Source organism: Arvicanthis niloticus, chromosome 7, assembly GCF_011762505.2.
Source record: "Arvicanthis niloticus isolate mArvNil1 chromosome 7, mArvNil1.pat.X, whole genome shotgun sequence".
Classification (NCBI taxonomy): domain Eukaryota; kingdom Metazoa; phylum Chordata; class Mammalia; order Rodentia; family Muridae; genus Arvicanthis; species Arvicanthis niloticus.
Window position 1 is genome coordinate 36,921,709 of NC_047664.1, and position 19,937 is coordinate 36,941,645.

The window sequence follows — 19,937 nt, forward strand, 5'->3', positions numbered from 1 at the left end:
TTTAGTAGCAAACACTTGTATCCACAATGGTTTAGTCAGTGAAGAGACACCGTGGCCACACCAACTATAAAAGAAGGCATTTAATTAGGTCTTGCTGAATCATCATGGTGGGGAGCATGGCAGCAGACGTGGCAGACATGGTGCTGGAGGAGGAGTTGACAGTTCTACATCCAGATCCACAGGCAACATGGGGACAGAGCCTGGCATGGGCTTTTGAACCTCTAAGCTCACCCTCAGTGACACACTTCCTCCAACAAGCCCACACCTCCGAGTCTTTCTCAACCAGCTTTATTCCCTGATGAGTAAGCCTTCACACCTGTAAGTCTAAGGGGCCATTCTCATTCAAACCACCGCATTCCGGTCCCTGGCCCCCACAGGCTTGTAGCTACATCATAGTGCAAAATTACATGCAGTCCAACTTCAGAAGTCCTCATAGTCTGCCACAGTCTCAGCACTGTTTAAAACTTCAGTTTCTTCAGAGACTCAAGGCAATCTTTTAACTGTAATTCCCTGTAAAAGTCCAAATAAAAAAAGCAGGTCACATGCTTCCAACATACAGTGGCACAGAATGTATGTTACCATTCTACGAGGAGGAAAGGGAACACAGTGAGGAGATACTGAACCAAAGCAAGACCAAAACCCATCAGGGCAAATTCCAAACTCTTCATCTCCATGTCTGATGTCAAAGTGCTCTTCAGATCTCCAACTCCTTTTAGCTTTGTTGGTTGCAACACACTTCTCTCTCTTGGGCTGGTCCCACTCCATGCTATCAGCTCTCCTTGGCAGGTATCCCAAGACTCTGGCATCTGCCACATCTTCATGCAATGACCCCTCTGGGCCTCCATACAGGGGCATCTCTGACTCACACCTGGTCTCGGCAGCTTTCCTTAGCTGCAGATGGAGATTCCCCAACCCCTTCTTGTATCCTTGACTCCAAAGCCAGAAACACATGACTGGAGTTGACAAGGTGGTCTGCTTGCTGGGGCATCAGCTTTCTGTTTTCGATGGGTTCCTTCTTGGCTTAAGCTTTTCTTGAAATACTTTTCCCAAGTTGGAAGCTTAGCTGGGTGGGATCTAGCCCTGCTAATTTCACTTAATTTCACTTAGCACCAGGCTTTTCTTCAAACTTTTTTATCTAATTGAGCACTGGACTTAGGTCCACTACACTTCAGTACATTCTGTATTTTTTTTGTTCAGCTCGATCCTTTTCATTATAGATCTGCATAAGAGTGAACACTAAAAACCACAAGATACAGTCAGTGCTAGGCTGTTTGACATTTCCTTTGCCAATGTCATTAGTCCAAACTCTTTGATTTAGCTTCAGACAGATTTTTTTTTTTGGACAAGGGTAGAAAGCATCCACATTCTTCACAAAAATATCACAGGAATGGCCTCTAGGACACTACCTAATTATTCTGCTCTAAAGCATCTTGACCTGGGCCCCCATGATTCATATTGCCCTCAGCACTGTCTTTTATGCTTTAGCTTGTATCCTCTGGCACTAGTGGCCCACTAAGCTCTGCTTAAAGCTTCAGCTGCTTTCCCAATTCAAAGTCTCAATGTCCACATTCTGCTAACAAGTGTCCTGGTCATGCCTGTCACAGCAAAACCCAGCTCCTCAACACCAGCTTTGTCTTAGTTACTGTGCTATTGCTGTGAAGAGAGACCATGACCATGGAAATCCTTACAAAAGAAAGCATTGACCGTTATTTATAATTTCAGAGGTTTGTCCGCACGGGTGGACACAATGGTAGAGAAGTAGCTGGGAATTCATCCAGAGCCACAGGCAAGATTCACAGTGGAAGAGAGCCACTGGGCTTGGCACGGCTTTTGAAACCTCAAAACCCAGCCCCAGTGACGCACTTCCTCCAACAAGGCTATACCTCCTAGTCCTTTCAAATAGGGCTGCTCTCTGATGACTGAGCATTCAAATATACGAGTCTATGGGGTCCATTCTTATTCAAACCAACACAAATGCTGCCTCCTGTATCTGCCCCTACCTCAAACAAATGGAGCATCTAGTTCCCTGTTTAGCACACATCTGTAACACATAGCATGGCCCCATGGCTAACTCCCAAGATCTTCTTTATTGCAAACCTCTGCCACAGCTACTCTCAACACTTCTAGGCTGTTCCACCTTGCAGACTCCCTTTTCCACCTGACACTGGCAAGGGTTTACCTACCTTTCGCTATTCACTCTGCACCCCTGGAAATAGCCATGGCTGTAGTGTCAATTTTGAAATTTAGGTTTCTTTTTAAAAAACACATAAATATTATAAAAATATGTTTCTGTCTTAATCCCAGAGGTAGGGACATGGGGCTGCTTCAGACTGTCCACAGCAGCTGACTATGATTTGCCTCATGCTCTAGCAGAAGTGTGGTTTGCTAGCTGAAGGCAGTTTCTACAGTTGTGTGACATTTGGAATTCTGGGAAATATACAGAGGATACATAAATGCTAGTGCCCCAGGAGGCTGGGTAGGTTGTTGGTTGGCTGTTGGTTGTCATTGGTTGCAGTTTGTTAAGTAGTTGTGTACAAAGGAGAAATAAGGAGAAACTAGATATTTTGATGACAAAGATCAAACTTGCCTCCAAGAACTCAATGACCCTAATCAGCAAGAAATGATCTAAGGATGACATCATCCCTTTCCTTTTCTCTCTGTTCTTTTCTCTCTCTAGTGTTAGAGGGTTACAGGGTGGAAGAAAAAGGGTGAAAGGGGGTAGGGAAAAAAGGAACCCACAAAGCAGCTAAAGACAGCTACACCTGGCTGTGGGGAGCCGACAGAAGGCGGCTATCATCCTTGCAGACATCTTGAGCCATATACCCTGACAAGAGACTTGATTACAATAGCCTACAACAGCTGAGCACACTCTGATAACATCTTGTTTTAGATACCCAGGATTGTCCCTTGGGTGTGTGAGATTTAAAGGTGTGTGACTTAGAGATCAGATTTAGAGACAAGACCTAAGGGCATGACTTAAAGGTGTGACTTAAAGGCGTGGCTTAGAAGTGAGATGTATAAACAGTGAGAGGCAGACAGAAGAAATTATTATTAGGTATTAGGCACTTGGCACTTGGCACTTGGAGGAAGAACTTGGAATTAGTAGTAGGCACTTGAGACTCCAGACAGGCAACTAAGATTAGACATTAGGCACTAGAACTTGGAACTTGGAGGCACTAGGGACTAGGAACTCAAAACTTGGGACTTAGACTAGGAAGAGAGACTGAAGAATAAATGGGATTGAATCACACTCTGTCTGGTCTCCATTCCTCGTGTCCATCCTTACTCTCTCTTGCTGAACCCTGACCCGAGGATCAGAGCAGCCTGGGGCAGTGTGGGCTCTAACAACTTAGCCCCCGAGGCTTTTGGCAGTGCGGGTTCCAACATTGATAGAGTGGTCTGCAACACCTGGCAGTTCTGAGTCTCCTCCAACAAAGATTTCTTTTCACACATGGAGTGGTGTAGTTCAGTGTTTTTGTTTGTTTGTTTGTTTGGTTGGTTGGTTGGTTTGTTTTGTTTTTCCGAGACAGAGTTTCTCTGTATAGCCCTGGCTGTCCTGGAACTCACTCTGTAGACCAGGCTGGCCTCAAACTCAGAAATCCACCTGCCTCTGCCTACCAAATGCTGGGATTAAAGGTGTGTGCCACTACTGCTGGCTTGTTCAGTGGTTTCATTACACACACACACACACACACACACACACACACACACACAATTGGATAAGCCAGAAGTCAATTTCAGACATCATTCTCTCACCATCGACCTTGTTTACTGAGACAAGATCCACCCCCTGAGACCTGTGGCTTGACACATAGGTAAGCTGGCTGCAGGGACCTGCCTGCACTCACCTTCTTGGTGCTAGGATTATAAGTGCAAACCCCATGCCCAGTTTTAGGTGTTCAGGATTGAATTCAGGTCCTCCTGCCTGGACAGCGAGTACTTTACTACTTGTGGTCCCTACCGTCCTCAAAGCACTGGATTTTATGAGCTGAAAGACAGAAATCAGCCAATCTTATGTCTTCTTACACAGATGCATACTGAGGTACAGAGAGCCATGTGACCTATTGCTCATGTCACTTGTGAGCCTTCTCAAGCTCTGGCTGACGTGTCTGTTCCTACAGTGGCATCACATCAGTATCAATGTATGATATCACAAAGGCCTTTTCAATCCTACAGAAAATGGATATGGCTCACCAGTCTCTCTCTCTCTCTCCTCTTGTAGTCAGTGACCACAGCTATGGCTTTGAGGCATAACTTGGCTGTTCATCTCGTGGGTTCTCCTTGCTATGACATTTTGTCTATAGTTACTGGAAATATCCTACTTCCAAACACCTTCCCAGGGCCTTTAAGCATCCTGGAGAGGGCCAAGTTCTGTGTGCTTTCTGTAAGCTTAGAGGCTCTTTTTTTTTCCCCTGCCTACCAGGAAGACAGACCTGCTCCAGACTGCCTCCTCCAGGTTGACTTGACAGGGCATGAGCTGGGAGTGAAGAGAAGGTGGTGGTGGCCAGAACAGGAATTAGATGGAGTTCCAAGGCACATTTCAAATTCTGCCATTCCCAGTCTGTCCAGGCACTAGGTTTGCCCACTCTAGAAGAGCTCATCCCAGCTCAGTGGTGCTATGGTGTACTTGGATGGGAGCTTGAGAGGCCTCTACCAAAGCAGCCAATCTGGGCTCCTGTAAAATGTCCTGTGGGGATTAGATAGGAACAAGGGACTCAGAGAGAGAGAGGAGGAGGGCTGGGAATAGAAGGAAAGGATGGGCCGAGGGGATGGGGCTGTATGTTTGTCTGCACGTGATGTGGATATGCTATGGCTCCTGGCATGACAGGAAGTGAAATGGCAGGACTGGGACAGCTGATGGTGGATTGGCTTGGTTTTAGCACATCTGTGGAGAAGATGGTGGTATGGGCTGATCTAGTTCACTGCCCACACATACAACAGTGTCTAGAGAGAAGGGCCTCCATCCTCTCCACCCTGCAAAGGGCTGAAAGGGGAGGAGAGCCTGGAGCAGCACTGTTTTCTAGCCTCTGTGGGTGAGAAGTGTGTTCTAGTTTTTAAGCTTTTCAGAAATAGAAAATAATGGACTAACCAGACAAATTTAAAATCTTGCTATATGACTTGGCTTGCTTCTGTTTCAAATCTTTAATCATTTGGAGCCCAGTATAGACATGTGACTGAAAATGTTTAATTTTGTTCTAGTGTGTGTATGCATGTGTATTCGCACATACACAAACACATGTGCATGCATGTGCACACATGTATGAATGCACACATGCACTATGTGAGAGTGAGCCTTTCTGGGCCCTCACACTGGTCTCTGATGGGAGGATTCAGACATGCTGGGAAATGCTGATCCTGCCATAAATTAGACAAAGGAACTAAACAGAAGAGATCCTTTGTCACAAAATCTTCCTGACATCCCATTCCATGTGAGGTAATACACGGAGAGACTCAGAAGCCATGAGCATTTGGTTCCCTAGCCTTTGGATGTTTAGACTGTCTGCAGCAGGAGGCCCTTCTTCTTTCTGAGTCTTGACAGTACATGTCTTTAAAAAAGAAAGAGAAAGGAGGGGAGGTAATTTTCAGAGTTAGTGACCCCGCCTCTTTTGTCATTGTTTTTTTTTTTATTATTGTTTGCTTGTTTGCTCATCTCTCATACAATACACCCAGATCGCTGCCTCCCCTCCCTCCATCCCTTCCCATCCCATCTGCCCCCCAAGCCTCTCTCCGTGTCATCACCCCTCCCATCCACTGCTCCTCCATTTCTCTTCAGAAAAGAGCAGACCTCCCAGTGATATTAACCTAACATAGCACAACAATACACAATAAGACCAGACACAAACCCTCTCATCAAGCCTGGGATGAGGCTACCCAGGAGGAACAGGTTCCCAGGAGCAGGCACCATCTCTTTTTAAGGCATATTATTCTTCTTTCTTGTGAAAAAGAAAGCACTCCTGCCTGGCACCGAGTTTCCGGTCCAACAGATTTCCCTTCGTGAATGTTCCAGACCATAGTCTTTCTCAGTAGCCACTGCCCGAATGCTTGTACAGAATCTCCCATGTGCTTGGAGAGCATTCATGAGCCTAGACTTTTAAATTGCTGTGTTCTGTTTTCCCTGTTCCAATGAGGGGCGGGGAAGTTGGTCAGAGGTAAAAATACTAATGATTCTGGATTTTAATTAACGAGAGAAAAAGTTGTGGTTCTGTAAAAAGAATTAGGCAGGAGGGGCCAATTTAGTTAAGAGAAGGAAAGGGTCTCCTCACCTCCTGGGTGCGGCCTCCGTGGCCACCCACTGTGTCTTCTCCAGACTGAGTTTCTTCAAGCTTACAGCCCTCACCTAACCAGGAGGAGAAACAAAGCTGAGGGTCAAGTTGCTGCTCTATTTCGGAAGACAAGTCAGAAGAAGGGCACCTCCATCTCATCCGGGGACTTCTGGCTGAGAACAAGGAACAGCAGGAGGGATTTTTAACAGAAATGAAAACAACGTGGAAGTGGCTATGGGTGATGTCACCAAGCTCTAGCAGTCCCATCTGTTGGTTGATTGACACCAAGGATGGGGTGGTGGGTGGGAAGGACTGAAATTGCAGGTCTGATGGAACCCCAACACCCTCTATTCCAACCTCTAGTTCACAAGACATATCCAGAACATATGATAGTGGAGAGGTGAGGGCTTGAGCACCGATCTCCTCTGGGCCCCTCCCATGCTGGACCCACGCGAGGGACCAGCCTCCTCCCCGGTCATGATTGGGCCCAGATAGCGCCCTAGGTGCCAGGTCGGGTTCCTGACCACGCCGATGCGCTTTAAGAGGTTGAGCTGCGCTTTCGCCACCTTTGCGCGTCCCTCCAAGGGAGCTAGCCTTTGTCCAGCCGGGTGCCTGGAGCCCAGCGGCAGGGGCCTGGGGCTCGGGTGGGGCGCGGGCCTCCAGGCGAGGCCGCTCGTTCGCGGGGCTGGCCGCTGTCCGCGGTGCTGAAGCGGCGGGCGCGGCGGGGAGGCGGGCCCCCGGCGCAGCGCATCTCGGACCCCAGCGCCGCCCTCCTCGCGGGCTCGCGGCGGCTGCAGCCGGCACAGCACCGAGACGCGCTGAGAGCGTGGCGGGAAGGTGGAGGCTGCCTGAGCCCCCACGGCCCCGGGGCCGGATCCACATCCACTCCGGAGAGCCCCTTCCTGGGGTGAGTCGGCGGGCTGACCGGGCTGGGCAGGAGGGCCCCGGGGCGGCCGGCCCCTTGAGCTATATTTGCCTTCCCCCAGCCCTAGCTGAGAGCATCCTGGAGGGCTGAGCTCAAAGCTCTGACCCTGCACTAGCCCCAGTCTTGGGTCAAATCCCCTTTGCCCTCACAGGAGGGACAAAGGATTTAGGTAGAAGTGGGACAGGAGTAGGCAATTTCTCACCTTGTATGCAGCCAGCAGTTCAACAGTGGAAAGGACGCTGCCCCGGCTAATGTCCCAAGGGAGACACCTTTCCCTCTCTGTGCTGGGGACTGGCTCTGGGAAACCCAGGCACTGAATTCAGCATAGAGAGAGACCAGCCATCTTTTAGTAGAGGAAGGCAAGCTTCAGCCTTCAGAGGCTGCAAGAGAAGTAAATGCTCTTTCCCTATTACCTACTTCTCTCCCTAGATGCCCGAGGTTCAGTCAACGGGGCTTCAAGGGTGAGGATCGCGCTCATGCATCTGAGAGTTAGGAGCTTCACCCAGGCAGATGTGCTCTGCATTGGATACTGAACAGGCAGATTGTGTGTGTGTGTGTGTGTGTGTGTGTGTGTGTGTGTGTGTTCGTGTTCCCGGCACGGAGAGAGGGTTTTAAACTCCAGTGGTGGCTGTCACAGGAAAAGCCCTCTCCAGCCTGCCTGTGCCTCTGAGTAAGCAGTTTGAGGTCACTCTGGGAAACTACCCAGCTAGAGGAGCCTTAGGGCCTCCTCAGCCCTTAAGACTGCCCCCCCTCCTGCCTTGAGCCTTCAGCTGAAGGGGGAGATGTGTTTAAACTTGATGGGCCACCTCTGCCTTCGCTCCTACCAGCAGTCGGTTCCCATCTCCATCACCTGGCAAGGTCAGACAGACCTGGTGACTCCTTGAGGTGGGTGGGTGGGCTGCTGGGGGGATTACCTAGACAAAGGGCTTTTGAATAGTTGGGGGAGATAAAGGAGTGGAGAGTGGGTGGAGGTAAAGGGGGCACATGCCGAGGCCCTGGAGGTCTCTGTTAAATCCCAAACTGTGAGGTGCCTGTTCTGACCAGCCGGTTAGATGAACCCTCTGGGTCTTAGTGGGTTCACCTGGTGGACCCGGCTGTGTGTTTTGCTCTGTGTAGCCTAAGCCGTGTGTATCGGAAAGGACTCTGGTGGGCATGTGCCCTCAGTCATCCGATCCTCGGCAGTGCCGGTGAGAGGAAAGGTGGTTGAAGATGCATGAGGTGATGTGCAGGTCTGGGGTCAGTGTGAGCTGCAGTACTACTGCAGTGCTGTGGAAATGCATGCCAAGAGTGTAGCATTGCTCATTAAGCAGACTGCTGGGTACCAGGTACCGTTTGCCTGTCACTGATGCTTTATAGAGAAAAAAGGTCACGAGGGAGGAAGGATAACTATGTATTCTCCATACACATTTTTCTTATCACTTCTTTCTACCTCACTTTTTTTCCCCCCACTAGCTTGTATTTTGGCTGGATGAATGAACCCTTTAGAGAATGATTCTTTGGAAGGATGGCTGACTCATGACTATACTCTGATGTCCTTGTTGGCGTGTTTCATAAAATGAGAAATCCAGAGATATACTGGCAGGCCAGCTAAGCAGAGGTCGTTGTTTTTGTTTTAGGAAAACAGTGTATTTGAGTTTTGCAGGTCATTTGTTCTGAAAATTTTACCTTCATCGTCAAAAAGTTTTCCATAGTTAGATCAAGTTGAGGGGTGTGTGTATATTTTTAGCATAGTGTATATCTGTAATGTAATCAGGCTACCTATTTTTACCCATACTCTGAACAACTTAAAACCTCCTTAATAATTAAAGCAGGCTCGTATCTCCTCTGTAACTGAAGGAGGTACCACTTTGAAGGTTGCTAAATCCTCTAGCTGATACTTAGTGATACCTAATCCTAGACCCGGTTCACATTCTGTTTTGCAAGTACTTTTTTTGTTGTTGCTTATATTATGGAGAAGTCGCACAGTTGAAGTGTGTGAGGAATATGAGCTGAATCTTCCTGTTAGATTCCTCAAGGCAGAGGATAACGAGGTACAATGAATGCCTAGCAATGAACCAGCGTTATTTTGGTGAAAGTGGTTGAGCCTGGGTTGCCCTTCTGTGCCCCCAATGCATGGTTTATAAAGTGGAGAATGCAATGTTGACCTGGAGTGCAAAGCTGCAGCACTGGCTTGGCACACAGGTGTTCAGCAGTGCTCTTAATGTCTCTTCCCACAGTTTGTCTCCACCAGCTAAAATTTTATTATTATTATTATTTATTTATTTATTCATTCATTCATTGGTTTTTCGAGACAGAGTTTCTCTGTGTAGTCCTAGCTGTCCTGGAACTCACTCTGTAGACCAGGCTGACCTCAAACTCAGAAATCTGCCTGCCTCTGCCTCCCAAGTGCTGGAATTAAAAGCATGCACCTCCACTGCCCGGCCTGGCTAAAATTTTTATTCTCAAATTTGTGAGGGCCTTAGATGGCTTCAGCAGCTAACCTGGGATAGCCTGGTCCAAACTTGGAGAATTACCAAGGTAGGAAGTGCCCTTGAGTCAGATGTCATCCAGGAATGTTGGCCAGCCAACACTGGAGCCTGGGTAAAAAGGTAAAGGGACTGCTCCTCCAGAGATTTAACACCCAAGGCCATGAGCAGCCTCTATCCAAAGAAACAACTCCAAGGAAAGGCTTTGGAGTGCAGCCGGGTCTGCAGCTGGGTCTGCAGCTGGGCCTCCTGACCTCTTCTCACTGCATCTTCCCTAGCAATGCCTGTCTTCCCATCTTGCTGATGGCTTGCCTATCCCTATGTCAATAACAGCTAACACTGGGTGCCAGGCATTCTGAAAGCAACTCAGTTGTAAACTAGCCAGGAGTAGAGAACTATTGCCATCTTAACTATGCCAAGGAAAAGCCAGAGTGGCTTGGTCATAGGTGTCTTAAGGCCCAACTCTCACAATGAGAGACCTCACACAAACCCAGGGTCCCAAAGGAGGAAAGGCATGCCAAAGTCACATCCCATCTCCAGGTGCAGAATCCAGTTCTCTCCTCACACTGTGGTAACAAGTGTCCCAGGTGGGCGAAGGCAGATCTAATCACAGTTGTGGGTGCCAGCGTCCAGCATGCTGTCTCCTGCCAAGGATCTTTTCCCCACTCCTTTGATTCCCTGGCGCCTCCCACTGTGCTGTGCCACAGTACTGGTGGCCGGCCTGGGTGATGCTGGTGGCTCTGTGGGAGAAGCTTCCATAAGTCTTGGCACCTGTGTAGAGCCCCTTGCATAAATGCCCTGGGCCAGACAGCTCCCTCTACTGGCTTCCAGCCTGGGGAGCCTATTTACAGCGGGCACTGAATTTTATTCCAGGGGTGATGAGGTCATGTAAAGGTCATCCAGTTGAGTTTCTGCCTCCTTTTATCTAATCCTACCTGCTGCTAAGAGCCCGGGCGCTGGGTATTCACATAAAAAGACATGACAAATAAATCATTTATGGAGCAGAACTCATGTAGCTTCTTTTGGTAAGCAGCCTGCCTCAGTGCCTCTTATGTGTACCCAGGAGCCTGCTTTCTTAATTGAATTGTTCCATTCCCTGGGGTGCATCTTCAGATTTCAGGCCCCATCTTCTGTATCTCCAGCTGTGATTACACCTCTGTCCCCAGGAGCCTCACCCCTTTCTCCATTTACCACCTGTAGCCAGGCCCTGTCCCTTTACCTGTCACATTTCCTTTGGATTGCACTCATACCCTCAGGCTATGCGGTCTCAGCCCTGATTCAGTTCCTCATCAAGGTTGACATTTTTGCATCTGGCCACCTTCCCACATGTGATTTCTCTGAGCCTTGCCTTGTGTATTTCAGGGACAAATTCTGCTCTTGTCACTACTTTCCTGAAGAGCCTTTCCCTGCTAGCTTCTGCTTCTGGGAAGACCTTTCTGCAGGCCAAGTCTGGAACCCACACTGCAAAGAGCAGAGCCCCCAGCTCTAGGAGTGCATCTTGCTCTCCATACCTAGGCAGGGTTTAAATGCGGCCAATCCTGCCTGCACTCCTCCAGATCCAACCTGCCATCTCCAGGGCACTTTCTCCCTGCTCTGACCTCATCATGGCCATTCCTGGGAACCAGAGTCTCACACTGTGTATCAAGTGCAGTATTAGGCACCAGACCTGTGGGCTGCATGATGTCCTAATACCCTGTACTTGTTGTTAGTGTGACCTTATTTGGAAAAATTGGTCTTTACAGATGTAATCTTTATGGCAGAGTTATTCAGGTTCCAATTGCACCTTGATAGAAACACACACACACACATATACACACACAAATACACACACATGTGTGTACATGCACACATACACATGTGCACACACATGAAAACACACTATAGGGACACACACAGATATCATACATGCATGGATACATACATTCACACATATATGCAAGGACACTATACAAGACCACACATGAACATGCATCACACACATGCATATACAGGAGAACACTCTACAAAGACACTCAGGCACAGACGCACACATACACAGAGACATACACATGCAAACATGGGCATGTACAGTACACACACATACACAAGGTCACCATATAAGGGCATAGGAGGGGAAAAACAAGGGGGGGGGGTAGAATGACGTCACAAGCCAAGGAATTCCTAAGGTCAGCAGACACGAAGAGAAGCAGGAAATCTGCCTCTAGAGCCTTTGAGGGGAGCACAGCCCCACAGACACCTTGCAGTCACAGCTGTGGGAGAATGAATTTATGTTGTGTTCACTCCCAGGTTTTGGCAGCTCTGAGATAATTCCAGTGAGAGCTGACCTTCCTAAGCCCTCAAGATACTAACCATCTGCAGGGACTCAGAGCCTCCTGCATCAGTGTATGTTGAGAGCTTTGTGATATGGCCTCTTTCAGTCTTCCTGCCACTGCTGAAGCCCCTAGAGATAGAGAGAGGTCCACACCCAGTGCTCAGAGCTAGGCAGGACTCAGACAAAAAAAGAAGGGTAGGTCATCTCTGGCCAGGTGAGCAGAGGCAGTAGGGAACACAGAGATCCACAAGGCATAGCTCCTATAGACTGAAATGTACAAAAGGGTTTGAACTTAAACTTGTTACTTTTGGCGCCAGCAGCCATGGCAGAGAAGCTGCAGGGGCCAATGGTGTTTTCAGCCAGTTGTCCCTATGATAACCCATGAAGGGAAACATGCAAGCTGAGGCCCTGGAAGTAAGCAGGAGAATGCAGCTGATCCAAATGGATCCAGTAATGACTTTGAAGGACTCAGGGATTTGTTGCATTTAGGTATGGAGAGAGAAAGCAAAGCCAATGACCCTCAGGTATGCAGCCGCCGGTGCCTGGGGACAGAAAGAACTGTGAGTGAGGGAAAGAGAGTGTCTTAGTTACTGTTCTATCACTGTGTATCATGATAAAGGGAGCATATAACTGGGGGCTTGCCTACAGTTTCAGAGGGTGAGTTCATGATACATGGTGGGGAGCATGGCAACAGGCAGAAGGGCATGGCACTAGAGCAGTAGCTGAGAGTTCACATCCTAACCCATAGAAGGCAGAAGGCAGAGAGAGACTGAGTCTGGTGTGGTCTTTGGAAATCTCAAAGCCCACCCTGATTGACACACCTCCACCAACAAAGCCACACCTCCTAATCCTTTCCAAATAGTTCCACCAACTCAAGGGCTAAGCATTTAGATATCTGAGCCTACAGAGGCGATTCTCACTTAAACCATACCACAGTGGCCATGTGGTGGCCATGAAGAAAGAGAGGAGAGATGCTGGGCTCTGCTGGGGCAGATGGACAGAGGCTGTGCAGGCAGTTCTAGAGTTTGGAGGGAAGGCAGCACTTCTTCTACTAATGGGACATTAAGACAGAAAGGGATCTGTGCCATGGACATAGACATTGTCCCACAGAGTAGAAAGACTATGGATAGCTGACCTCTGCCTGGTACTGGTGGACAAGAAGAGTGGAGGACAGTGAGTGACAAAAGTATCAGGAAGCTAGGACTTCACAAGTGTATGGTTAACAAGACATGAAGGACCTATGGGCAACTTCCAGCAAGGCCATCATACGCAGAGGCCGTGCAACGGCACACCTGTCACGTTTTGCCTTTCCTGGTATCTCTTCTCTTCACCTGTCTATCAGACCCTCTTTCTGGCTCTGTCACTGTCCTGACATCTCTCTGACCATATGGCTCAGAGCAGAGCTAGGAGGTGAGTGCCCAGATACCCTCATGGATGTCCTTCCCTTGTGCCCAAGCCACACTCCCGTGCTCACGGCTATCTGTGGCCATGAGCTGCTGCCAGCACTCTGGAAGCTGAGGGTGGGTTGAGGCCTCCAGTCTGGTTGGATGACAGGTACCTGACCCCTGGTCCCTCCACACCTGGCTGCAGTTGTGTCCCTTCTTTGCAGGGCCCATCGCCATGGGCGGCTCTGCTCCTCCGATTCTTGGGGATTGTGCCACGCATGCGCCAAATGATCCAGTCCCTCTCTGATTGCTGCCTACCAGGTTGGTCTGTGTGCACTGGTGTGGTGGCTTTTCTGATGTGACCCCAGGCCCTGTTCTCAACCACAGGTTTCAGCATGAGCAAGCATTCATGTGGCCTGTTTGTCCCCATCTCTGTGAGAATTCATATATTTAGGAAACATAACACTGTGAAATATTTAAATGGATTCTAAGATATATGGTGCAACATTTAGTCATCTCTCATCACCTCCCTCCATCTCACTCTCTTCCCAAGAGAACTGCACAATTTGTTACAGTGGAACATCTGCAAAATGTTCCCAGAGTGAAGGAAAGGTACCTCTCGCCTACATGCCTCTATGCACACCTCTGAGATTACAGTAAACCACTCTGCCTTTTCTCTGGCCCCAGTGTATTTTGAAGATCCTCGTGTGCCAATTCAACTAGATCTATGTCGGCTTAAATTAATGGTGTAGAACTCTACAGGGTATCATAATTTTGCTAACTTCCCTTTTGATGACTAATTAAGACTCTTTACACCCTGTTACTATTCCAGAGAGCGCTGTGGTGTGTGTGACTTAGCACAGCTCCCAAGGAGTGAAATCGTTGGGTGACATGGGTGCACATGGTAAATATCAGCAGGCTCTACCAGACTGCCGGCCAAGCAGAAAACAAAGGACCTGGGGATGTGGTTTAGTGGGTCAGGTCCCACTGAGCAAACACAGAGGCCTGAGTTTATAGTCCTAGCACTTACCTAAAGGCTGGGCATGTCTATAATCCTGCTGTTGTGAGTAGGGTGGCAACAGGCAGACCCTTAGGTGACTGCCACCAGCCAGCTTAGCTGATAGGTGAGGTCCAAGTTCAGTGACAGACTTTGCCTTAAAAAGAAGACGGAGGGCTGACAGAATGGCTCAGTGGGTTTTGGTCCCCACCTCTGAGCCTGATGGCCTGAGTTCAGTCCTTAGGACCCATAGGTTGGAAGGGGAGAGCTGTCTCCTGCAGGGTATCCTTTGTCTTCCACAGAAGCACTGTGGCATAAGCATGCTCGCGTGCGCGCACATGCACATGCACACGCCTGTCTTCTAACAGTGTGAACTGTCAGCTTCCTTGATGTTGTTTTTACTCTGTTACCAGGTAAACAGCCAACAAAAAGGCACTTTCTCAGTCTGCTTTGCATTTCTCCTGTTGCCTTTGAGACTGGGTAGGTCTTGGTCTGTTTGTTGGCCAATTATGTACATTCTGAAGCTTGCTAATCATCTGTTGCCATGGTACCCTTTGGGTCGGTAGAGTTTATGCTGCTGGGGAGTCACTCATTCTAGTCGGTATGTCTTCTGTTCTATATTTTTAAGTATTTCCTCCATGTTTGGTTGGTTGGTGTTTGTTTTGTTATACTTAGACAAGGACTTGCTATGTTGATCAGGCTGCCCTCAGACTTGGGATTGTGTCACTAAGAATGTCTGAATGCTTATGTCAGAGGATCTATCAATCAGAGGTTGGAAAAGAGAGGTCTAAAGCCCTGCATTCAGATCATTCCTTGGAGGAGCAAAGCTTGACACTCTCTTTCTCTACATCTGTTTTGTTTCTTCATCTCGACGTCTTGGGTATCGCAGCCATTCCACACTTGACCGTTAAGCTCAGCATTGAGCTGGACTTTTAGTCCAGCAGGGCTTTGGGAGGTGGTTGGGAGTGCCTGGCATCTGACCTTGGTGTGGATCATTTCTCCCAAGGTAGCTCCCCCCTGGGCTGGTGCTGACAGCTCAAGGGCTTTGCATAGGAGCTGTATTAGTCAGCTCAGACTCACAGAACACCATAGTCTAGGCAATTAAAGCAACAGAAACTCAATCTCTCACTTCTGGACATTAGAAACCCAAGGTCAAGAGTGTCAGCAGGCCTGGCCCCTTCTGAGGCCACTTTCCTTGGCTTCCTTTCTCCCCGTTGCATGGACTCTGGATGTTCACATCCTGATCTGCCTTTCTTAGATGGACACTATCAGAGGAGGCTAGCCCAGCTTCACAGCGTCACTCGGTTAGAAGCATTCCTTTAAAGGCTTTAGCTCCAAGTACCATCCTGTTCTTCGGGCTTCAGATTGGAGTTCAGATTAGGATTTGGGGCCTTTCTGTTTAGCTCATAACAAAGTGAGCTAGTGAGAGCGAGCGCCATTTCTGCCTGAGGAGGTGGCAAGCAAGACTCAGAGCCTAAGTTACCCAGAAGGTGGGTTGCAAATCTGAGTCCAGCCCCACTTTCTGGGAGACCTGACTAGCATCATAAGGCAGGGGGGGAGTGGGGGGGAGCGCCACAGTCCTGGCTCCCTGCTCTCTGGTCACTCTCCCTTGTCTTGCTACCCATGGTTTAATAAAATAACCCACTCTCCCTGAGCAAAGCGCCTACTCTTCAAAGGCTCTTTCTTCCTCGTTTCTCCCCTCTTGGGAAAGGGTTTCAAATACTGTGGTCAGATGATTGAATGTGATTTTGTCGCTTTGGGAAATACTGTACTAAAAGGTAAAAAGTGTTTAGAATATAAAAATAGCCAGTGATCTCACATCCTCACAAACCTGCATGTGAATTTTATGTATTTTCTTCCCCTTCATATATTTCCCTTCTTAGACATCTAATTAAACAAGCTACCTTACGGCCAGTCCTTTACCCTGCTGTTATAGCTAACAGTCCACAGAGCTGGCATCCTCTTAACGTCTGGGTCGTCCTTCAGTTGCTGAGCATTTGATCTTTCTGTTTGTGTTCTTACTGACAGTCAGATAGCAAGCATCTCTCCACAGAAAGCCTTCTGAGTCTCTCGGTTCATTTCCTGAGGAAAAACTCCCAGGACTTGGATTGCTGAGTTTAGAGTAACAGTAGCAACACAGCTTTCGATGAGCTATGGTATCCCTGTGTGGGATGAGCCACCAGTGTCCCACACTCCAGAACAGGAACACATTGGCTTTGCAGGACTCTCGATGATGACAGTATTAGGTTGTAAATGACTAAATAAATTTGTGGCAATTTTAATATATTTAAATAAGCTTATCAAGGCTATTAATTTGTGTTGCTTTAATGACCACCCAATAGAGATATTCCATAATATCTGTAATACTTTCAGTTGTATTTATTTTCACCTTAAGTGAAAAACAAGTCATGATTGAAGACTAAATAAGTGAAAAACAAGTCATGATTGAAGACTAAACAAGTGGACAGTCTTCAGGGGTTTGTCAGTGAAGGGAATTCCTGGGCTCCAACAAGAAAAAAGTCTCTGGTTAATAACCAGCAGGTGAAGTTGAATGGCGGTTGTAAAGAGGCCAGTGTTCTTGGAACTGGCTGGTAGCACCAACCCCAACTGTGCTTCCTGCTCCTCAAGAGAGCTGTTTTCCAGCGCTGGCAGACCCTTGCTGCCCACCAGGCTCAGTCCTAAGAGGGTCATCTCTTCTGGTGCCCCATCAGTACAGTGCATGTGGGGCAGAATCAGCCCAGGCCCTGTTCTTTTTACCAAACGGATGTGAATGGTACATTCTTTCTCATGATAATTTTGTAACTTTAGCATAATCAATGACAAAGTTTCCCCTCAGACATTATTTTAATTGCCTAGCAACCCATTCTCACAAATTGCTTTTGAATTAATTCTTTGGCTTTGACACAAAGTCATTTATTTATTAATGACAATGGTAGTCGGTGCCTGTGTGTGGTTATTCTTAGAACACTGCTTCTTTAAAGCGTCATTCTTAAGGTAGCCCCACAGGGGCACAGGCCTCAGTTTTAATGATAAGCCTGTGCGTCAGAGGGAAGCCACAGCCCCTATAGCCTTGAGGGCTGTAGCCATCACCTCTGGGCTAACCCCTCCTTTTTTCCTGTACAGAGGAAAAAGGAGGCTGTGAGGCTGTGTGTGTATCAGAAGCACAAACTTGAAGGGACCACAGTAGAAAGCTGGAGAAGGCAGGAGGGGTTTGGTTTCATGGGCTCAGAGAGGTGAGGTTCATGGTAAATGACTAAGTCACTTGGAGCAACCAATTAATTGATCTCATTTCTGAGTCACCTTGTGCGCATTCAACCAGTGAGTACCTATTAGGTCACACCGGAAGCTGGGAACCATGAAAGAAGGCCACACTCTGTCCTCAGAGAGTTCAGTCTGTGTAGGAAACTGGCAGTGAATAAAGTTCCAACAGGGCACACAGGATGGAAGAAAAGAAAGAAGCCTGGATCCCAAGAAATTGGCAGCTGAGTCTGCTGCTCTAACAAGCCTGCTCATGTGCGGCTTTCACTCAATTACAAACATGTTGTATGAGTTCCTTTTCTTCTAGCATTTTGGAAGAAAATTTTAAGCATAAGTTTTAATCTGTGTTGCCATTGCCTATGTAAGTCTAGATGGCTCTTTGGCATCCATGAAGCTGATAACACAGACATCCCCTTGCAGCTGGGCTCTTGGGTTGCATCTGTCTTTACTACCAGTGGTGATAGGCACTTCTCCTGCTGAAGCATCGTATCCTTGCACTGGCCTGCAGGGTGGAGACATGCCTTAATCTTCACATTTGCTTCTTTTTTCCTCTTGCCCCTGGCACAGGAACAGACATTGGATATTGTGCATGCGCATGAACACACACACACACACACACATGAACATGTAAACACACCAATTTGTGTACATAAATTTTAGTGTATCTATGTGCACTAGCCTGAGCAAAGAGGAGCCTGGTGTAATCAGAGCCTGGTTATCAATGTCCTGGTGGTGAGTGGAGGTGATACTGAGTCCCTTGACCTTGCTGCTTGGTCACCTGTGACCCTTCAGCTAACATATCTAGCTACCTATCCTATTAAGCTGGACTCTAACCATTCTGCACGAGCAGAACTTGATAGTGTTTTGATGTGGCTTACAGTATAAAATAAAAATATGTAAAAAGATGGCACAGTGTGTGTGCATGCATGTGTGTTTATGTGTGCATACATGTACATGTGTGTGTTTAAAGGAGTGTGCAAACGTATGCATGCCCATGTGTTCATGTGTGCGTGCACAAGTGTGTGTGTGTATATATATATGTATATATATATATATATATATATATATATATATATATATGCACTTATGTGTTGGCATGCATGTGCTCTCCCAGGATTTCGAGATTATTATTATTTTTTTATTTACTACTTTACTTTCTTTTCTAGATGTGTTTTCTTTGCTGACTCCTCGGGTAATCCAGAATGGCTGAGTGTGAAGAGACACACAGGACTGTGTTCTCTTGCCCTGCCCTTCCTTGCTCAGGACAGAGGTGCATCTTTTAGTGAGATTCTTCCAGCTTCCACGATACTGAGCTTGTGGCTAAATATCCTGCTCTGGACTGACTCCCACACACACAGATCCTATAAAAACTGCCCATAAATTGAGGCTGGGGCTCACTGTAGTCCTGCTACTGGGGAAGTTAGGCGGGTGTGCCAGGCCTCTCAGAAGTAGGAAGATTAGGGGCCCGGTGATATGGCTCTGTCTAAAAATTGCTACCATGTGGGTTCATATGTGGGATCTTGACTCTGACTTTGAGTGGCTTCTTTTAGGTAGTTTTAGTGAGTGTGGACTGTGGGCAGCCAGAGTGGAAACTGGAAGGTTTTCTGGGCTTTCTAAGAGTCTGTGATCCCAGAGGGGGGTGATGGAGAACAGTAGGATCCCGCACATGATAGGATCCGCCCTCAGGAGGTGCTGGCCCAGCGGTCTCAAGGTTGATCTGTCAAGTACGTCTCTGAGGTTTCTTAGCTGAGTAACTGGGAGGGTCCAGTTAGCTGATGGGAGAGGGGTGGAGGAAGGGTTGGGAGAAAGTCTTAGGGGACCACAAGAAACTCACATTTGGACAACTGGGTTTGTGACGCCCACCAGACTTCCACAGGACGTCTGTATTCATAAAAATCTGGACAGAGACAGATGTCCCCAGATGCCTGCAGTCCTGTAGCAGAAGTGCCTAAAGGAGCTGAAGTCCCTGGGGCCCTGCCTGTTGCCTTCCTCCTAGAAGGTGGCCAGTTAGCTGCAGGTGTTCCGACACAGATGCATCACCTGCCACGCCGTGGTTAGAAGGTGACCGGGTCTCAGTGGTAACCTCAATTTTCTGGAATCACCCACCATCAGGCTCCGGGCCACCCCATTTCCCACGTGCCCCGGCTTCTCAAGGGCACCCTTCCTTTGAATTGCAGCAGCAAGGAGCCTGCTGCTGCAGGGGGCGGCACCTTCGCTCGGATTTTCGCGAGCAGACGTGACGTGGCCGCAGGAAGCCCGCCCCACACCCCGCGCCCCGGGGTCGCACGGCTGCGGCGGTGCTGGATCGGGGGAGGACGCGGGGAGGCAACTTG

At 48.2% G+C, this 19,937-nt stretch overlaps 1 protein-coding gene across 6 annotated transcripts in view; it reads left to right on the plus strand.

The window, feature by feature from the left end:
• Osbp2 (oxysterol binding protein 2) overlaps nt 1–19,937 on the plus strand; it is a 164,043-nt gene that overhangs the window by 85,140 nt on the left and 58,966 nt on the right. The window contains exon 1 of one of the 6 annotated variants that reach the window (XM_034509034.2): nt 7,047–7,170. The exons of the other annotated variants lie outside the window; for them this stretch is intronic. The gene's annotated coding sequence lies outside the window, so the exon portion shown is untranslated. Of the gene's footprint in view, nt 1–7,046; nt 7,171–19,937 lie in introns of those variants that run through there. 6 annotated transcript variants of the gene reach the window in all.